Source organism: Hippopotamus amphibius, chromosome 5 (assembly GCF_030028045.1).
Source record: "Hippopotamus amphibius kiboko isolate mHipAmp2 chromosome 5, mHipAmp2.hap2, whole genome shotgun sequence".
Taxonomy (NCBI): Eukaryota; Metazoa; Chordata; class Mammalia; order Artiodactyla; family Hippopotamidae; genus Hippopotamus; species Hippopotamus amphibius.
Window position 1 is genome coordinate 131964524 of NC_080190.1, and position 22028 is coordinate 131986551.

General features: G+C 44.5%; 1 long non-coding RNA gene across 2 annotated transcripts in view; it reads right to left on the reverse strand.

The window, feature by feature from the left end:
- Positions 1 to 1162: 1162 nt before the first annotated feature.
- Positions 1163 to 22028, reverse strand: part of LOC130853844 (uncharacterized) — a 31314-nt gene continuing 10448 nt past the window's right edge. Inside the window, exons 3-5 of one of the 2 annotated variants that reach the window (XR_009053891.1) lie at positions 21796 to 21956; positions 2767 to 2898; positions 1163 to 1844 (exon numbers count right to left, since the gene is read on the reverse strand). This is a non-coding gene — a long non-coding RNA (uncharacterized LOC130853844). Of the gene's footprint in view, positions 2255 to 2766; positions 2899 to 21795; positions 21957 to 22028 lie in introns of both variants that reach the window. The other variant, XR_009053889.1, reaches the window with a different exon arrangement.

The following is a 22028-nucleotide window of genomic DNA, read 5'->3' on the forward strand; positions in this document are numbered from 1 at the left end:
ACAAAATAATTTTGTGGAGGGCTTATCCTAACAGATTTTCGGTTCCCAAAGGAATCACATGGATCCCTTCACATGTATTTAGTACGGGTCTGAGAGGGTTTCCATACTAGGTGTGAGGAAGTAGTCAGAGAAGAGAAGCTTTGAGGGCGCCTCTAGTGTAGCTCTGGAAGCAAATGTGTAAAAATTAAACTATGAAATACAGTAAATGCTATAATAGAGGTGTAAAAGTGTTATCAGGATAGTTAATTCTTCAGGAAGAATCCTAAAATTTTCATGGAAGTAGTGCCATTTCTCCTGAATCTGGAAAGATACAGCAGCATTCCAGAGGGACTAAGCAAAGTCACAGAGTAAAGAAAGAGCCCCGCAAATAATCCTATGTGGCTAGAACACATGGGAAGTAGAGAGAGTGACAGGAGATAACACCTGGGAAGGGCCGAGGAGCGGGCACTATCATCACTGATGCCTCCCTAAGGAAATGCAAGTCATCGGAAGGACCAAATCCATGGGTACCGTGTCCAAATGTGTGCTTTAAAATAATAATGCTGATAACGACATGGCCCTTGAATCAGAGGTGGGAATGGTATCCATGTCTGTGTTCCCAGGGCACCTTCAGCATCACTATATCTTTAACACCCATTCTAGGTATTCCTTAAATATTTATGAAAATGAATGAAAGAACAGATGAATGAAGGTAATAGTGTTGGCTTTTTAAATATATGGTCCATACTGAGTAATCTAACAACAATTCAAATCATCACAGGCCCTCTCAGAGAGTATATTTAAAAATGGAAGATGATTCTGTAAACAACAAACACACGGGTATGAGATGATTAAAGAACTCTAGACTGGGGAGAGTGTTATAGACAATAGGAGTTAGCTCTGGATGCCACTTCCTATACCTTCCCAAGCAGGACTGCAACTATGGTGAGGCCAGTAAGCTGCCCGGGGCTCACATTTAAGGAGACCCTCCCTCTTGGGGCCATGCGAGTGCAGGGTCACCACTTGCAGGACCCTGAGAGGGAGGGCCTCCTTAAATGTTATGTGCTTATGCCTTACTCTCTAGTCTGTTCTGTTTTCAAGTCTCCACCAAGGAAAGAATTCTGAAAATGTCTTAGTTGGGTTTCTCCCAGAAGCAGACTCTGAGACAGAGATTTGAGCGCAAGTCATTTATTTGGGAGACACAGGGACCACTGGCAGGGGAATGGGAAAGTGACAGAAAAGAGACAGCAGCCAATAATGTGTGGGTGACTAGACCTTGACCCGTGGGGAAACCATGGTGAGGAACACCCTCCTCAGAAGCCCACAACCTGCGGGAGGAGGGAGCTGGGTGTCTGTGCACCGCCTTCCATCAGTCTTCACTGAGAACTGCTCTGGGGGCAGTGGCCCTTCTGAGCAAAGCTGGAGGCAAAGGTCCTCAGGCACAAAGATGCATATACGGGAACTTTAGGGTCCAAGGCATACTGCGGTTGGGCTGGGGTGAAGGCAAAGCAGTGTCTGCTGCAGAAAAGAACATAGACCTTATCTGAAACCCCTCCCCTGAAGTCTGGCCAAGAGTAGACCTCCATTGCCCTTAGACTGTCAGCATGGTGCTGAGGGAGTTGGTCCAAAGATGCTGCTAAATGAAATCCATAAAGAAAGAAGAATCTGGGAATGACGTCAACAGGGCTGAGGGTAGGAAGTCCTGGACCAGAGATGGTTTGAAATAGGCGGAAGATGGTAGCCTGGAGCATGTCCTGTAGCACACAGAGGAGTCTAGTCCAGCTGCAGTGGCTCATATAAGGCTCCCTCGGCAGGCTGGGCACAGGAGGGGACGGAGTGCGGTGAGGACAGCGAACAAAGGGTGGCTGTGGAGGCCGAAGGGAACACAGGCCGTCCTTAGAGCTCCCCATGTTAGGACCCAAGGGGTCTGAAAAAACATATGCTCAAACCTCTTATATTAGTGAAGCCCCAGCCTCTCCTGCTTGGCCTCCAAGCGAGGGCGTTCACCTGACCCCCTCACAGTGGCCTCTCTTCCTGCCCAGCTGGGGAGGCTGCATAAGGCCGTGGTGGAGAACACAGGGACTGAGGCGTGCGGAGCCAGCCAACCTGCCTCTCCAAGGCCTCCCACAAGCTGGGGACATGGGGCGGGGGGGGGCAGGGCACGGGAACGTTTCTGAATCTGGTGAATTTGCCGGGTCCAGGGTGATGTTTCTCAGCGGGCCTCAGACTGCACGCGGAGAAATACCCATCTTCATCTAGGATCTGAGCCCTGGTCCTGCAGACACGCAGATGATGGATTTTGTCAGCAAAATCAGGCGTATAGCTGTTCCCAGGAAGGATATCGAAACGTTCCTATTTCAGGTTGCACTCACTAAGTCAACCACTGCTACACTTACTTTTTCCTCTGGGTCTGAATGGAATGCGGTGGAAGCCGCCTGGGGAACTCTTGGCTTGTCGCAGGCGAACACGCATGCGCAATCACACACCTTTGCTGGGGGTAGTCAGTGTCGAGCCCCACCGCGGACAGTCACCTTTTGAACACCTGTTACACGTCTGGTAATACATGCGGTGTTTCACAGACACTCTCTCTTAATCCTCATAAGAGGATTCCATGTCATTTGCAAAGGTAAGCGTCGTCTCTGGTCTACCTGACTCGCCTTTGGGGTGCAGCTTCTGATGCCAAGTGACTAACGGTGAGGTTCACGAGCCCCTGCCTGAGTCTGAAGACTCAGGGCCCAGGTACGACTCTGCTGGCCCTCAGCAGCTGTGCAGTTCCAGGTCACTTACCTGTCCTCTCTGGGCCTCGGTTCCCTCTGCATTATGAGTGTTTTGGACGATCTGCTTCCTTGGGCACCTTCATGTTCTGTGCCCTGCCTTGTCGTGTTACTTAGCACGTTTCAGACCTGACCTTTAGTGCAGCTGCGAATGTGGATAAGACAAATTAATTAGATTAATACGATTTTATTTTATTCTTTTAAGCAAGCATAACAAATATTTTTAAAACATTTTCTAAATGGAAGGCTTGAGGAGATCCATCCTTGGAGAAATATATGAGGTAAAAGTTTGAACTTAGAATATGCCTGCGATCCCCCAAGGCTGACTCACTTCATCCAAGCTCTCTGTTAACCTCATCTCCTCGTGCGAGCGCTGGGAATATGCTCCGTCACGCTTCTCTGTCTTCAGTCTTTCCGTTTTCACTGGCTCCTTTTCTTTAGGCTAGAAGTGTCAGTCCCTTCCATCTACACACACACACACACACACACACACACACGTCCCTCCATTTTGTGTATCCCTCTGGCTATTACCTTACTGGTTCTTTTTCTTTCTCTCCACTTAGCTAAAATCCAGAAAGGAGTACTCCACGACTGCTCTGCATAACTTCTCATCTCCCTTTTGCTCCCTATCTTTTTGTATTCATTCGACAAACTTTTTTTCTATACGCCAGGCATTGTGCTAGGTAATGTGGATACAAAGACAAGGAGCATTCCTATCGTTAAATTGCACGTGATCTAGGGCAAAGAAACTCAAGCTGTGTAGTGCAGTGGTCAAGAGGCCAGGTTTAGGAGTCCAACTACCTAGCTTTGAATAGCCTCTTCTAGTGACTAGCTGTGGCCTTGGGCAAGTTACTTTACCTCTCTGAGCTTTAGTTTTCTCATGAGCTTAATGGGGTTCATCATAAAAGTTACCACCAAAGATTGTTATAAGAATTATATGAGGTAATGCATGGTGGATATTCAATAATGATGAGCAGTTTCTGTCACTATCACATTACAGTGGGACCAAAGCCATATAGGGGCACGCAAAAAGATGCTTTGGAACATATGGGCATGGTTCTTAACCTAGATCGGGAAGGGAGGCAAAGTCAGGGAAGGCTTTCTAGAAAAGAAGAATGGCCTTAGAGATTAACTAGGAGCAGGGAGGGCACGGGGAGGAGAGAGGAAGGCCGGGCTAGAAGTATTCAGGCATAGGGCGATGCCAGTGGACAGGAGGAGAGTGCACAGAGCCCATTCTGGAGTAACCCAGAGAGTGTGGCTAGGATGTGGGATGAGGACAAACTGAACTATGCGGACTGGCGAGGCAGGCTCCTCATCAGCACAGGCCTCCCCCTGCCCCGCCCTTGCCTCTGCCCCTGCCCGAGAGCTCACCTTGTAACCTGCAGGCAGGGGAGCCTGTGGAGGACTTCATGAGGACAGGGGCAGACCCAGATTGGTGTCTGGGGAAGATCACTCTGGAAGTAGACAGGGCCAGGGTTGTGGAGGGGCCAGGAGACTAGTGAGTGGGCAGTGGGTGGCTGGGGGTGATGGTTGATTTTCTGTGTCAATTTGACTGGGCCATGGGATGCCTAGATATTTGGTTAAATATTATTTCTGAGTGTGTCTGTGAGGGTGTGTCTGGATGAGATTCACGTTTGAATTGGTAGACTGAGTAAAACAGATTGCCTTCCCTGTGGTGGGTGGGCCTCATGCAAACTGCTGGCGGCCTGAAGAGAAGAGAGAGCAGAGGAACAGAATTCTCTCTCTGCCTGACTATCTATGAGCTGGGACATTGGTCTTCTCTTGCCTTTAAACTGGGACTTACATCACTGGCTGTCCTAGCTCTCAGTTCCTTATAAGTGTCTTTACACACACACACACACACACACACACACACACACACACACCCCACACACATATCCTGTTGGTTCTATGTCTCTTGAAGCACCCTAACACTGGGTTAGCCCTGTAACCCTGTCATCCTCATTGGTCTCTGCCTCCAGCCTTCTCTCCTTTCCAGTTACTTGGTATTTCTAGCCAAGTTATCTTTCTAACATATATCTGAGCAGGCCAGGCCTTCTCTTGATATTCTCCAGCTCCTAGTTACCTACAGCTCCCAATTCCTACTCTAGAATAAAAAGTCCTTCAAACTCTAACCCCAGCCTACTGGTTCAGCCTTCCTTCCTCTGTTTCCCCAGTACCGATACCACCATTTAAACTAATCACGGTCTTTCTGGCACCCACTGTTTCCTTGTCTGGAAGGCTCCTTCCCCATTCTCTTCCTGGCTGGTTAACCACTGATTCGCATCCAAGTGTCTCCTCCTCAGTAAATCCATCCCCAGTTGCCCAAAGGTACACAGCCTGAGCCCCATTCCATTTTGTACCCGTCTCCATTGTGGCAGGGATTACATCATACTATAGTGGTTCATGTAGTGTCTGTTTCTGCCAATTGACAGGGCATCTCAAGGGCATACACCATGACAGTTTAAGTTTTGGATCCTGAAGTCCTAGCATGTAGTAGGGACTCGAGTCCCTAAGTGCTGCAAGACTGGGCATGAATAGATATATGAACACATGGAAAAAAGGATAGAAGAGACAAAGAAAGCAAGTGTGCCGGTGTAGACCCCAGTTATCCCAGTTCATTCTCCTCTTTAAATGTCCTGTTAAATAAACATCATGAACTTCTTTCCCATCAGTGTTTTACACTGTATTCTAATAACAGCTAATAATCAACTACGGGATTATTTTCATAAGATTGTTTTCTTTTACTTCCATCAAGTTTCATCCAGTTTCTATTTGGACTTGAAGAGCCTTGGCTAATTTCAAACACTGCTGTTCTCTCTCCTTCTCTCTTATTATACTTTTATTTTGTACTGGAGAAATTTCAAGAACTCATTCTGGTGTTTTTTAGGACATTCGTTCATAGCATTGTTTAATGTAAAGTTAACATTTTAGGAAAGACAGAATTTCTGAAAAGTGTTCTTTGATCTTTTGAGTTAACATAAATACCTGTTCAGAGTTTTAAAATTCAAGTTCTATGACTTGTGCCAGGGTGAGGAAAGACTATAGAGGAGTTATGTTTTTTAATGAAAGTTGGAAAAATACAAAATGAAGATTAAGGAGCAGGCAAATTTATTGTGGCAACTGACAATTGTAGGCCTAGTGAGTTTCTCATCATAATTCCCAAAAAAGCAAGAGGAGAAAGAGCCTGAGTGTAGATGTTTAGAATGGAACCACAGCAGGGGGCAACAGAAGTTTGCTTAATTATTTTTAAAAGCAGCACTAAGACTGAAAAATGCTTTTAACATTCCTAGCACACACAAAGAGTTGGCCTCAATGTTTTGCTGCTGAGCAATTGGGAAAATGAATATTTCCATTGTGGCCAAAGCCTGCACATTTCTCTTATGACTCATCTTGTATCTGAATTCTAAAAGCCTGGCATGCGGAAGAATGGGGAAGTGCCACACCCTCATTTCTAGTTAATTCCTGTCAATATAAAGTCAGGCTGCACTGCAGGTTAAGTTTTGTGTGACAGTTCAATTCAGAGTATGTTTTCTAAGGCCCTTGATATTTGGGCTAAGGAGTAATTTTTATCTCTAAATTTAAAAAAAAACGTAGACACTCTGTTGTATGTAAACAATAGCATCCCCCTTGACACGTATACCCCTTCTTGTTCTCTATACTGTGGACTGATATAAATATCAGTACCCTGACCTTGGGCAAGTAATTAACATTTCTGTGCTTCATTTTCCTCATCTATAAAATGGGAACAATATCTGCCTTATTGGTTTGTTGCAGGAGTTAAATGGGCGAATGTATATAAATAGCTTAGCACAATGTCTAACACGTACTCATTATTCAATAAACAGTAGCTGTTGTGGTGGTTGTTGATGCTGTTCATATTATTAAGGATGTAATGGAAAGAACATTGTCCTGGAAATCAGAAAAAACGAAGTTTTCCCAAAGTAACTGCTTAGCCTATAACCTATTTTGAGCCATATTTTCTGGTCTTAAAATGAAGAGTTTGGCCCAGACAGCTTTCCAAATTTAGTATTTATGACTCTATGAATAAACTGGTCAGTATAGTGAAGTCCTCTCAGCTCCATCCCCTGAAGTCCTTGCATCTTTCCCGAAATATTCTTCAACCACAAGCGAGTCTTGTGTCTGAAATTCCATGGAGCTCTTGTGTCTGAGCTCCATGCTGGCCAGCTCTGTGTGGGTGCACAATAGCTCTGCAGAACTGCAGCAGAAAGAGTTTTTTAGGTAATGATTTTCAAATCCAAGGACATAATGTCTAGAAAAGTTTTTAGTACTAGTGGGACACAGATAACATTCAGACTTGTCTCCAAGAGATACTGTTCCATTGTCAGTGAGAGCGGAAGATCGATGCCTTTATCCCACAGTCCTTGATGAAATTTAACCATTTTGACTTGGAAGCAAAGAAGTTTTCATCTGGGGAAATAAAATTCTCCAGACTGATCCTAGTTGAGGACAGACAGCCATAAGAGTATAATAATTACTCCTTGGCTTGCTGCCTCTGCAAAGCCCTTTATCGTACATTGTGCCCTTTCACCCCTACGACAACCATATAAGGCAGGTAAAGACGCTACGAATATTCCCATTGCTGAAATAAGGGAGCTGATATCCAGAGGTTGCATGACTTGCTTGGGGTTGCACAGCTCATAGACACACCTAGATGCCTCCTTATCCTGCATCTGAGCAGCAGTAATTCTGTCTTCCCCACTGGTCTTCTTGGAAACTGGCCAAACATTTCAACATCTCTGTCAGGTAAAACTAAGCAAAGCAAAGTTCTCAAAGAAGGATCTACCAGATCAGCTTCTCAAGCAGGCCTGCTGGATGAAGTAAGGGGTAAGTGGAGGGGAGGCCATACCCTCCTTCTCTATTGAGAGATACCAGTATAATCCTTATCAATAAACACTTTTAAAAGGGCTGTCAAATGATTCACATACCAAAACGCACAAATATCACCCACAGAGAGTCACACTCAGTTCAAAAGCACAGTCATTTAGGACATTTAATGGAGAAATTTATCTGCTTATTATAAAGGAAAAACAGCATGTAAGCATTTTATTAATTGAATAAATCAAATACTACAAGAACACATTCAGGTTCATGTATCAGGAGAAAAGTCAGTCTTGGCCTGTTCATAATTTTGCTTAGTTAGTTCTGCAGATAGAAGATAATGGCATACAACTTGCCACTCTCTGATTTTCCTTGCTTGGGTTTGATAAAGAAATGATTCCCTATGGCTTGTCTCTCTCACATTCCTGCATTCTCCCTGTTCCCCCAGAGCTTGGGAGTGGAGAGCCCTGGCTGACAGGTCTGGGGGTGGTGGTGAGCTCACCTACAACTTACTCTGACAAGGGATTGCAGACGAGCATTGTTGGCTCTTGAGCCTTTGAGAGACTGAACTCAATGACCCCAGAGGGCCCGTCCCACTGGAAAGCCAGCAATGTTCCTTTCCCCCTCCTGGGAATCAGCCAGCCAAGAGTGTCCAGAACCATCTTTCACTTCTGGCAGGCATTCTATAAGCCCCCTAAAAGAGAGGAAGAAAGATGAAACTCTCAGGGACCCTCACCCCTTGTCCTAGCCAGGACCACAGTCTTGATGAATTGATACCTATGCTTCATCACATGTGAGTAGGTCTCTTAAGCCCCCAGGAGGCATGGTAGGTAGCAAGGTTTGGGACGGGCAGAATCACCAGGAAGCTTTGCCTACCCAGGTACCCACATGTGAGGACCTTCCCAATGGTGCCAGGTCCAGAGGTGCACAAAGGTACGCATGGCTCTAACGCCGATATATCCCTGAGCCCACTTAAGCAGCTTGCCAAGAATTGGGATGGCTTTACTCCAGCTCTGGAAGAAAGCCCTCACACTGGCTCTTTTTCACTCTGGGTTTCAATCTGTTAATCTCTGCAAAGCCTGGCTTATCAAAATCCAAAGGCATCTGAACAAGAAGCCTACAGATAGATTGCGAGCACGCCACTATCAGCCACTGGATAGATTTTCGGGGAGGTGATCATGTCCACTTACCAAGGACTGACTCTACACAGGAGCAGTCCTGCACTTACTTAACCTTGAGGAGGTATGAATACTATCGCCACTTTGCAGTTGAGGAAATAGACTGAGATGTGGTAGAATCTATTTACATAGGTAGTGAAAGGGGGAGGCTCCTCTACCTTTAACCACTAAGCTGCATTGCCTCTGAATGGACTAGAAGAAGGATCAGAACTTCTGACCAAAGACAGAGCTTCTGGAATTTGGGACCAGCTCATCAGCGTGGTTGAGCGCTACTTCATTCACTTACTTACTCTCTGCCTCCCCATCTACTCCAGACTATACTCCACATTCTACAAATGTAATAGCCACACAACTTCTCTTAGAAACATTAGGAAATACATAGGCAAAACCTGGAAAGGAAGAAAGTTGAAAAGATTCATGGGGTGTGATGGGGCTCAGTATCAAAATGTGTGTGTGTGTGTGTGTGTAATGGTGGTCAATACCAAAGAGTGTGTGTGTGTTTCAAGGGGGTCACGGGGGCCAGCATTAAAGTGTGTGTGCATGTCATGGGGTCAGTACCAAAGTGTGTGTGTGGATATATGTGTGTGCTTCATGGGGGCCACAGGGGTCAGTGTTAAAGTGTGTGCATGTGCGTGTGCGTGTGTGTGTGTGTGTACCACACGCACGCACTGGGCCTGTGATAGGGACTCACCTCTGTAAACAGGAGGCAGGGAGCAGGCCCTCTCCATCCTTCATAGCTCCAGTGAGTGCCGCCCAGAATAGCTTTGGCCTTGCTGTTGCCTCATCATGTTACAGAGCAGCATCTCCGTTCCGTGCAGCAGTCCGCCCAGCTGCTTTTCAGCCTCTCAGCTGTCCTTTCTCTCCTGACCTCTCTGCCTTTGCTGTGGATTAGCTCCCTGTGGCTAGTTTGGTTTGTATGTCCCCAAACCAAATCCCAGTTCCTTCCTCCCGCTCTGTACCAGCTCCTTTGGACTTCTGCTCTGCTTTCCGCCTCTGGTCTTTGAAGCACCCACTGTGCCTGCTCTCTTCCAAGTTATTAAGAACAGGTGTCAAAGGAGGACAGCCTGGACCGGGTCTTCAGCTTGATGCATCCCTGGAGCCAGCTATCAGCTCGTCCTTGAGATGGGCACCGAAATGCCAACACTTAGGCTCTAAGGCACACCCTGAGATCCCAGCTCTGCCACCTGGCTAGTACTTTACTCCCTGGGTTTCAGTTTTGTTATCTTTATGGTGGGTACAGTAATCCCTTCCTCAAAGAGTTGGAAATAATTAATGAGATAATGGTATAAAATACTTAGTATGTGGCAGCTATTGAAAAAGTTCTAGTTATTATTAATAGTATGATTATTACTTGACGTGTTCCTCCCTGCTCATGTGACACGGAACCTCCCTCACTCTCCCTCCTCCTCCCCAGTGTTTATAGTTTTTTAAAAAATGCATTATCTCAATAACTTTTACAAACAGACATCATCACCTCAATTTACAGGTAAGGAAATAAAGGCACACACAAGTTACATCACTTTCCCAAGGTCGTGTCATTTGGAATAAAGGCAACTGGAATAAATTAGTTTCCTCTCTGACTCATTCAGGAAACCTTTACTGGGTGCTTATGATGCCAAGAACTTTGTTAGGTGTTGAGGAGACAGTGGTGATCAGACATGGGCCTGAGGTGGGGCCCAGTAAAATGGAGAAAGCCAAGTAACTGGATGTAATTATCCAGTTATTATGGGATAGTGGGATAAAGGCATCCTAATAGATAGCCAGGGACTTGGAGGTACCCCCAGGTAGCAGGGCTCCAGAGCGCAGTGGTCTTTCCTTCACCACAGAGTTTACATAATGCAAGCTGGAATGCGTCCTGAGGTCCGGCGCGATGGGGCACACTGGAGGAGAGTCATTCTGACGGGAGAGAGGGAGCAATCTGGGAGACCCCATAAGAGCAGGCAGCCTCAGCGTTCAGAGGACGGGATGTTGGCAGGAATTCTGAAGGCAGCACACCCTTCACACCTCTCAGCAGCCACCCTTCTTCAAGAACAAGGAGACCCTTTCCTCTGAGTCCCCTGAAGACCTTCTTTCACAACTCTTTGGCCGGAATCACATCACAAGCCTGTGGAATCACCATGATTGGCTTAGGATAACAAAGATCTACTGAAAGGCTGTGGAAGTGCCCTTGAAGGCTCAAGTAAAACGGAGGTTCTATTAGCAAGGAGGAAGGGGCTGCCTGGGTGACCGGCCAACAGTGTCTGCCACAACCATCTATAATTATTATTATTATTATTTTGGTTTTTGATTGAAATATTTGGCTTATTTTTCTCTCCTGGGTTTTGGTCCATATTCCTCCTTTCTGATGATCAGGGATGTTGAAATGCCCCCAGCTCACTATTCTAAGAATCAGTTTTTTTAATTATGCTGAGTTCTAGGATTAGGAGGCTTGGAAGAATGGGCTGAATGTATAGTGGCTACTGGGCTGTGTTTTGGAAGGCACACTTTGGATAAATCACCACATTCACTTGTATGATTTACCTTTCAATTCTAAAATCAGAGTGCTGCAAAATATTGCGGGCTGTATTGCCAGCCTTCCATTTTAGTTGTTTCTCTTCTGGTCAGTCTCATTGATTATCTAACAAGCTACAACGTAGGATAAGTACCAGAACCTCTAATTAGGGTCAGACAGGTGACGGGACTTTTGTAAGGCCACCATAGCAGATTTCAGGCCTCCTGACTGCAGACTGCTCACCAAGCATAGTGTGATAAGCAAAACAGCCCGAGAAAGAAAATAACCACTGCAGCTCACTCTGGTTGCCTGGCCAAGGGGCTAGCAGGCCCCAGAGACCTCTTTCTCCCAGCAGAAGTGCTGCAGCCAAGCTCGGCTTCCCACGGGGCTGGTAGTGTCTTCCCCTGCAGCATCCTATGGAGCCTGGCCACTGGCTTTCCCAGCAACCCCTGCAAACAGCTGGGCCCCCAATCCAGACTGCCTGGATCAAACTGCCTGCGTATTCCCCCACTGACAAGTCAGCTTTCTTATACTTGCTTTACAGAAAAGACAGAATAAAGAGAGGTACTGTTCCTCTATTGGAACATAAACCCACACCACATTTCCTGCAAAGCACCCTTGCCTGTCTCTCTGTGGGACCATGGGAGGTACAGGGAACCCAGTCCTCTCTTTCTGTGTAATCTGCCTTATAGGTTTTTCCTTTCCCAATAAAGCCTATTCCTTAACCCAAACTGCGTGAGGTTGTAGAATTCATTCCAAACCTGAAGCACAGTAGGTGGTGACTCAGAAGACCCCCAACTTGAACAACAATCAGACACCTGCTTTTTTTTTTTTTATGTAGATCGGATGGAAGTACCATTCTATTCTCCCCACAAGTGCAAAGCTATTAATATAATAATGCAGGAAAAAATTTATGCAAAACTTTTCATCCTTATTTAAAATTTATGCCTATAAGTTATAGGTGTGTAATATATAATATATGAATGTATTCATTTAAGTCACTCTAACTTTCTTCTGAAAAAGATAGTGTATAAATAAATACATAATAATAAATGGGGTGTACGTTATTCATCATTTTGCCTAAGACTTCTATGTGCTTTCTGCTTCCTCTTGCCCCCATACATGCAGAGCATCGACTTTGCTGTTTTCAACAAGATCTGAGCCCTGGCACTGGGCCTGAGTGTGTTAAGCCTTGCAGCCAATAAAGACTGAGATTCCAAACACACACACACACACACACACACACACACACACACACACACGCCCCATGCCCCACTCATTTATTCTCTGGCAGTAGTTCATCAATGCCACTGCTAAAGTAACTTGATTTCCCTAGTGATTCTAAATATTGAAATTCTAAGGGCTTATGGGAAAATTCTTCCTCCCAAATTCCTCTGATCCTGCAATTTCTCTCATGTCTCCACCACACGTTTGGGGATTGTTTGTTACACAGTAATAGATAACTGATCTAAGACAAAGTAGCTTTCAGTAAAAGAGTGGGTTTCTCAGTAAAGTATTAACTACCCTCATTGGTAGATTACTTTGATTACTCTTTGGAATATTCTCCATCTTAATCCTCGCTTGAGTCCTCTCATATCTGCAGATTTACCTTTGGTCTTATCCCTTCCCTGAAGTCTCTCTCTGATCAAGGGCTCCCAGATCCCCTTCTCTAGCACTTGTTGCTTGTAAGTTACGGGTTATACATCATCACGGAGTAACACATACATACTCACATACTGGCTTAAACACAGGAGCTATGATTTATACTTGAATATAAGTACTGCATTCCCTCAATGTCCTCCAGTTCGTCTGGGAGAATGTGTCTTGTGTGGTCTTGGGAGTAAATCCTCTCTCCTGCTTTGACCTGATGAGGCTATGAGTTCCTCCTGCACATTCCATCAAAGCCTGTGTCAATAGCCTGGTTGCCTGTTCCAGGCCAATTTCTTCTTCCACATCAACTCTGTTCCAGAAGCAGACTGGGTTCAGCCCAATACCACCCGCCCAAATGAGGAAACTCCCTTCATCCTCTAAATCCCCACTTCTTCCCTAGAAATTTCACTGAAACTCTGTTTTGTTCTTTTAATTGCAGCCTCTACTCCAGGTCTTGGGTACAGATCATGGGGGCAGGGTTGGGCCATCTGAGGGACAGATAAAGGCTGTGCTGAGGTGTAGCTACCTCCATCACTGATTTAATGACCTTGGACAATCTTGGACTTGCCTCTCTCTTTCTTTAGGATGAATTGTCACTGCTGTTAGGAGGTTTTTGGGTCATATGCACAGCAACCCATAATTATCTCCCCTTCTGTTTCTTCTCAGGCAAGACTGAATAGGGAGATCTCAGCTGAAACTATCAGGATGGCACACCAGCTTCCAAATAAAAAACAAATGGATGCCTACTTCCCTTTATGTTGTCCCTCCCATCAACAGATGGAGTTTTATCTCTTCACCTCCTTGCACTTGAGGCTGGCCATGTGGTTTGCTTTGGCCAATAACACATTAGCAAGGGCGACACAAACAGAGGCTTGAGAAGAGTTTGCAAATTGGAATCTGCTCTCTTTTGCTGCTTTTGGAAACCAGTGGCCAGTGAAAAGCCTGGGGTAGCCTGTTGGACGCTGCAGACACACAGCACAGTTGCCTCTGCACCCTAGCCAACCACCAGACACGCGATGAGGCTGTCTACATTCAATCAGCTTTCGGCTGAACCGCCAGCTGACTGTGACCGCGTAAGTGAGCCCAGGGAGGACCAGCAGAAGAACCACCTAGCTGAGCTCAGTTCAAATTGTCAACATCCATAATTGCAAACTACTCAGTGATCATTTTCTTAACCAAAAAACAAGTTTGGGGATTGTTCATTACACAGCAATAGATAACTGATCTATTATTGGAAGAGCAGAAGAGGGAATGTGGAATTGATGGAATAAGTATCCACAACTGATGGATAAAAGAAGATCTAAGGTCTTTGTCAGATACTGAAACTCTAAGATTTGATGAGAAAGACCCCAATGTCTATAACAAGTATAATTTATATAATTTCAATTTGCAGGGCTTCCCTGGTGGTGCAGTGGTTAAGAATCTGCCCGCCAATGCAGGGGACATGGGTTTGAGCCCTGGTCTGGGAAGATCCCACATGCTGTTGAACAACTAAGCCCGTGCACCACAACTACTGAGCCTGTGCTCTAGAGCCCATGAGCCACAACTATTGAGTCCATGTGCCACAACTGCTGAAGCCCACGTGCCTAGAGCCCATGCTCTGCAACAAGAGAAGCCACCGCAATAAGAAGCCTGCACACTATAATAAAGAGTAGCCTCTGCTCTCTGCAACTACAGAAAGCCCGCGTGCAGCATGCAGCAATGAAGACCCAGTGCAGCCAATAAAATAAATAATTTTTTAAAAATTTAAAAATTAAAAAAAATAAATTTGCAATTTAAAGACCATATCTGCTCTTTCCTCTGTTTTGTATTGTAAATCTCAGAGATACACAATGTATGACCATAAAGAACTATGACTGATAATCACCACATTGATCTCATTACTTCCTTGCCATGCTTGGTTTTGTTGCTACCAAGGCAGTGCCTTTCTTGAGTTGTGAACCGTTCGTAAATGTTTACTTCACATGATTCATACCTCAATCTTGGATAAGAGCTATATGCATTAAAAAAAAAAAAGGAGTTGAGACTTACGCATGAATTAATTTCTTAATAAAAAGATATTGAAATCACTTGCACAGTCACACACAACCATAAAAGAATGCAGTTGCTATAACACTAAAGGAAATTACCTCTAGGCTTCCATCCAGTACAATGCAATTTCAGCAACTAAGACAGAAGCCTTGAAAATAAGAGGTAATAATGGAAATGCTGACAAATCCATAACTCCCGTTGCTGAAGGAATGGCAAGGAAAGACCAGAATAATAATGACACAGTGTGAGCTCCCAGTGTTTTTACCTAGCGTGGCAGCAAGTGACACAACAGGCTTTCATAATGACAACGTTATAACTAAATTGCCCATTGTTTATCTAAATAATTTCTGAAAGCCAGGAAAAATAGCATTATTTAACTTTGGAGAAGATTCCATTTTGCTGAGGTTTTTGTTTCCTGCCCACAAGTCAGAGATTTCCAGACAGGACACTGCCCTGTCCTGGTTTACACATCTGGTGTCCACCTTAGGTCACGTGGAGGGAGACGCAGGAGGGAGGCAGATGCATCTCTGTACACACGTCACATTGAGGACTGTGGGCCTAGAACTCTGGGAAAATGTCCTCTTTCAACTCAGTGATCAGTGCCTTCCCCATTCCCTGGCTGTGACACAGTTTTCTCTTTGAAGCACAGGGACATCAGGAGAGAGTGTGGACAGTTCTCATCTCCATTTATGCCGCCCTCACCCCTCCACTTGCAATTATCCCTCCCCACACCCCACAACGCACCCCCAGGGCCTCAAAGGGTCTCCTCCTCCAGATACCCAGGGCTGACGCAGCAGGAGGCATGGCCACCCTTATTCATTACAGAGCGTCCTCTCTTCTTATCTTGCCTTTTTTTAGCCTGAAGGACAAAGACAGAGAGAGGAGTCTTGATATTCCTTGTTAATCTGCTCCAGCTGGCAGCCTAGCCAACATCTAAAATCAGTTGTGATGTGACAGTTATTTTTTTTTAACTCTAGCATCTCATTTTATGTAATTTTAACAGGGTAACAGGATGGGAATTCAGCTTAGAAAACTTTTGACCAACAATCATTCAACAAATAAAAATGAGAACACAAAGGGTGGCTGTGAAGAGCAAAATAAAACAGGCTGCTGTACCGAGAATGTACACGAACCGCGTTTCCAAAGGCCACGTTTCTTGTCTGTTTTGTAATGACCTGGAACCTCCTTCTCATCATGTCTCTCTTGGGCTCCTTAGCTGCCCAAGGATGACTAATTCTGCACTTAGAACGGTGGACACTCAGAGCCTCAGACTCTCTGAGCTGAAGGGACCTCAGGGTGCTTTCTGGTTGACCAGCTCTACCACAGCCCCCAACCTGCTGGGAGTTAGAAAAACAAGGATGGAGAGTGTTATGGCTGGTACTGTATCCCCTGAAAAGATGTGTCGAAGCCCTAATCCCCAGCACTTGTGAATGCAACCTTATTTGGAAACAGGGTCTCTGCAGATGTAATCAAGCCCCAGATGAGGTCATCAGGGTGGCCCTAATCCAATACAACTGCTGTCCTTACTAGAGGAGGAGGGATACTGGGACGGACACACAAGGGAAGGACACCATGTAACAGACGGAGAGAGGGACTGAAGTGCTGCAGCTGTGAGCCGAGAGTGCCAAGGACTGCTGGTCACCCCCCGGAACCGAGCAAGAGGTGAGGAAGGATGTTCCCCTCTGAATTTCAGAGGGAGCCTGACCCTGCTGACACCTTGATTTCAGACTTCAGCCTCCAGTTCTGTTGCTTTAAGCCACGTAGTTTGTGGCACTTGTCATGGTAGCCCTAGGAAATGAATACAGAGAGTCAGGCAAACTGCCCATGATCACAGGGCAGGCAATGGCCCAGGACACACCAGAACACAACCCTTGTGACTCCCACTCCAGAGTCCATCCACTGTCCTGGGCTTTATTCCTCCGAGGCATCACAGCTAAGTTGTGTGCACGTATGTTTTCTTACTTCTTGTTTTTGATCTGGATTTCTATAACAATTTCCCTCAAATAGATTTCCCTTGTCTCCCCCTTTTTTATTCTGCAAACTTTAAACAGACAAGTTGAAAGAATAACACAATGAACACACACGTTCCCTATGTCTAGACTCACCAATTAATATTTTGCCATGTTTATTTCTCTCTCTGTGTATTTACTTTTGTCTTGAGCCACTTGAAAGTTGCAGACTTCAGGACATTTCACACCTAAAATATTTCAGCACGTATCTCTAAGAGCAAAGACATCCTCCTTCAAACTGATCAGATTCAAGGAATTTAACACCAAAAGGATAAATCAAAAAATTATATTCAAATTTCTCCAATTTCCCCCAAATGTCTTTTATAGATATTTTTTTCCTTCCTCCCCTCCCCTTCCCTCTATTGTCCTTTCCTTCAGTTTCTTTCAGCACCCTACCTCTCAGCTGCCAGGTCTCTTTTTCTTTTAATTTGGAGCATTTACCCACTTTTTTTTTTTTTTTTTGTCTTTCATAACACTGACATTTTTGAAGAGTGCAAGCCAATTGCCTAACAGAATGTTCCATGATCTGGATTTGTCTGCTCGTTTCCTCATGATTAGATTCAGGTTAACCAGTCTTTGGTGGGACTATTACCCACATGAGTCTGTGCACTTTCCACACATCTCAGGCAGAACTTCATGGCGGTCAATAACCACTGTCACTGAGGATATCAGGTTCATCGGTGATGGTGGTACCTGTCAGGTCTCCCCACAATAAAGTTACCATTTTTTTTTTCCTGTTGTAAATTAATGAATTATCTGTGGGGGGGGGTTTTAAGAGAAGACTTGTTCTTAATTGCTTAATACAGTACGTCCAGTTAACAACAAATGCTGACTCAGTATTAGATATCACTCCATAGCTGAAATGCAACACCTAACACGCCCTACTTAATTTACCACATGTTTTCCATAAGGGTTGTAGGGGGGTTAAGGTTAAAACTAACCCTTCTCCTTTACAAACCACCTACCCACAGAAATCTGAAGGTCATTCTCATGGCTTCACCAGCACATATAATATTATCCAGGTTTTGGTCTCATGCAAGATTTCTGACTCATTAACATTTACATTAAAACTTAAGAAGGCATACAAAAACAGTTAACTGTATCAAAGAGTAAAGCCCTAGGTAGGTAACCTTGATACTTAAAGCACAAAATTACATTAGGTAAATCAAAGGTTTGCATCTCAGCGCGTCTGTATCACAACAGCCCAAGTATCACAGATAACATAGAGCTTATAAAATTACACTTGTGGCAGAGTGGTATTTTCCCTGCTGGCTACCACAAAGGATATGAACTTGAGAAAGCAGGACAAAAATAGATCTCCAAAGCCATGTCAATCATTTTTGAGAGTTCAAAACTCCTCATGGCTTGAACTGGAAGTTACTGCCTTGGTAATTAGTATAATAGCATGAAAACACACCTAAGTCTCTGAGTGAATATTAAGCAGGGTGATTATGAGCCATCAGCCACCAAGGCCACCCTCAGGGCCTTCTCATGCCACCAGAAGGTTGGTTCTGCCGTGAATTCCTGTGGATTTTTTTCTGCATTTGTTTCCGGAAGGGGAAGCCCTTCCAGGGCCTGAGAGGGGGCTCCTGCCTAACACTGGGAAACGAACTGTCCAAGGAGACACACGTGCTGACAAAGCAAGAGACTTTATGGGGAAGGGGCGCCCGGGAGGAGAGCAGGAGGGTGAGGGAACCCAGGAGGACTGTTCTGCCACGTGGCTTGCAGTCTCGGGTTTTATGGTGATGGGATTAGTTTCCGGGTTGTCTCTGGCCAATCATTCTGACTCAGGGCCCTTTCTGGTGGCACAGGCCATGGCTCAGCCAAGATGGATTCCAGTGAGGAGGATTCTGGGAGGTGGGTAGGACATGTGGACTGGCATTTCCTTTTGATCTTTCCCGAATTCTTCTGGTTGGTGGTGACTTGTTAGTTCTGTGTTCCTTACCAGGACCTCCTGTCGTGAAATAACTCATGCAAATGGTTACTGTGGTGCCTGGCCAGTGTGGGCGGTTTCAGACAGAGTTTCCCCTAACACGTTGATTTCCCCACTGGACTGCAAGTTCCATGAGAATAGGGGCTTGGTCCTATTTGCTCTCCAGTGTCCAGAACAGTGTCTGGTGCACATTGGGTATCCAAACGATTATTGGTTAAATGAATGAATGACTCAAATAGTGCTCTTCAAGATTAGGTCAGTCAACATTTCTAAGCAAGAGATGTAACCTCGTGGCCCCTTCATCCTCTTTTAACTTAATTACAAAATGTGTTGCTTGGGAGTATGTGTAAAGGGCCCTTCTTAACTTCTCTATCTTAACCTCCAACAGCTTAGCTGGTCATTTCAGGGTGGACAGCACACCTCTGTGTGCCAGACCACATCACGATTCTATCCCTTGAGGCCATGTTTCTTTCTCTCTCTCTCTCTCTCTCTCTCTCTCCCCCTCTCCCTCTTTGCAAAGCAGGAACCAGGAAGGACATGGAATATTCCATCATCTCATCATCACTGGTGTGTTTATCTCCTTCCAATATTTCCATTGCTGAGTTGCTAAAGGTCATGGGGAGAGCGAAACCTGTGGATTGTTAATAGAATGTATACTTTGCTTAAATAACATTTTTTCTCGGTATGATTTTGTCTAGAAATATTGCGACATACAATTTTGATTAATTTGCTTTAATATATGACAGTTAAGCAAAATAAATGATCTGCCCTATAAACATTATTTTGTTGTTGTTGTTCACATGCAGATGCTTTAGTTTCAAGGAAACTGAAAGAATCAACCAGTACGCATGTTCACATGAATCAGGACCCTCCAGACTCAGAGACGGAAGACAGTGCAGAGCAGGGAAGGGGAGAAGGGCCAGGAGTGAGGCTCTCCTTCCAGGAGGAAAGAGCAATGATAAAAATTTAAGTACAAGAACAGTAGGAGTCTGTGATTATTGCATGCTTATTACTTCTGTGTACAACAGCCCTATGCAGTAAGACTATTATTCTGGTTTATAGAGAGGAGGAAGCTAAAGCTTAGCAAGGTTGTGACTTGACAGCAGTAAGGAGTGAGCAAGAATTTGAATCCCCTGACTTCAGAGCCTCCTACTTCACCACACACAAGGCTGCTTCCAAATGCACAGTAGAAAAGAGCCTGTTATTTACAAGTGTTGTCTTGCAAATTTTCAAGGAAATCTTTGATCATTTCTTAAAGTATCTATGCTGGGAGGAATTCAGGGCAGGTAAGTTCCTGTCAGATCACTGCCCGAGAGTTCAGATAGGGGAATCCCTATGGTATTCTTCTTAAATCTAATATCTTTTGATATTATTCAGCCCTTTTATCATCTTTGTCATTGTCCTTGAATCCCTCTTCAAAGATGATACATTTCCTAAAGTTATGGATATAGCTTAGCTCCTGAGAGGCATCCATTTGCACATAGATGAAAAGCTTTGCTGCTGTAGGTGAGATGAACAGGGCAGACTGACAAGGCGGCACGTTAAACATTCTATCACCACCACCTGCCCAGACACACAGATACAACGGCTCACTCTTTCTCCTGCCCCCTGTAAAATATTAGGGGAAAAAAAGAGGCCGTATATACAGAGGTTATTTTTTAACCCAACACCTGGAAAGAAGTAGAAGGTTTACAATCATCAAGCTTAATTTTATCTAAACTTCTTAAGATTTTATGTGGGGGATGGGGAGGAGACTGGGGTGGGCGGTGGGTGGGAATCCTTCTAAAACCAGTATTCATGTTGGCAACAGTGGCTTTCCAAAGCTATAGTTCAAATTCTGCACCACTGCGGGCACAGTTTTTTTTTCTTACACCTAGTGCCCCCGCCACTCCCCAGACACATACTAGAAAAACATTCAAAATCAGCTTTAAAAAGCAAGCATACATTTTTTTTCTCACAAATTAATTTCCCTTTAATGTGGATGTGGTTAAACCACTGACAGGCAAACAGCAGGAATGCCTTTATCTGAGCGTATCTTTCTTCCAATCCCAGCACAAATATAACCATCCATAACGAGGGCTCCTAACCTTTTGGATTTCAAGGACCAATAAGTGAATGAACACATGAAAATTTGGATGACATGAGGTTGCCAAGTTTCATTTTGCAATGAAAGAAAACAAATAATAGTACATATTATCACCATGACTTCATAAAGCAAAGGACAACATAACAGGAAAAAGAATGTCAGTACATAATTTCAGGCTAAAGAATGTTTTTTAAATGTTAAAGTTAGCTTTAGTTTCTTTTCTCACTCTGCCACAAGTCGGTGAAAATTCTATTAGAGACTGGCACTGGTCCTGGGCCCAACATTTGGGGGCCACTGATCTAAAAGAGGTCTTTTGATTATCATCTTCCACCACTGGGCGGAACCAATCCCCTTTTTCTCCTCAAGAGTTTTGTGAACACTTCCCTATATCACATGGTTTCATAATTATGCCTGTTAATATTTATCTAGCAGCTTGACCACAAGTTTTTAAAGGCACAAAGATTGTGTCTTACCCTTTTACCCACTTTGAGAACATAGCACAAAGCCTAGAACACAGTAAGTACCCTGAGAGAATTTATCAAATTAATTTGTACGTCAGTCAAACGTGAAGAGAAAATTCTCTCCCTAGACAAAACTGACCATCTTATTTGGAAACTGGGGCATACCACAATAGGCCCTGGAGGGAGGTCCTAGAGATGTAAAGAAAGTTATAACAACATTCAAATACCACTGGCACACAGTGACGGCTTGCAAATTTTAATTGAAGTCTAAATAATTAGTCAATACCATTGTTCTGAAATACAATCTCAGCTAAGAAATTGGTTTGGGGTTGTGTTTAAACATGGAGAGTTTTATACATACCTCAAATGAAAATGGAATTTCCAGTTGCAGAATAGAGTAAGAATCAAGAGGTAGGGTAATAGCCAGCAGCAGATGAGATCCTCTGTGTTCATTTATCCAGGTGGTTTATTGGTGAGTCATAGATCTGTGGTCTGAATACTGAATACTGAGCTGGTAGTTCCCTGAATCCAGGAAAACAACATGTCCTAATTTATTACCCAGACAAAATTTGGCCACAGATCAGCAATGCAGTA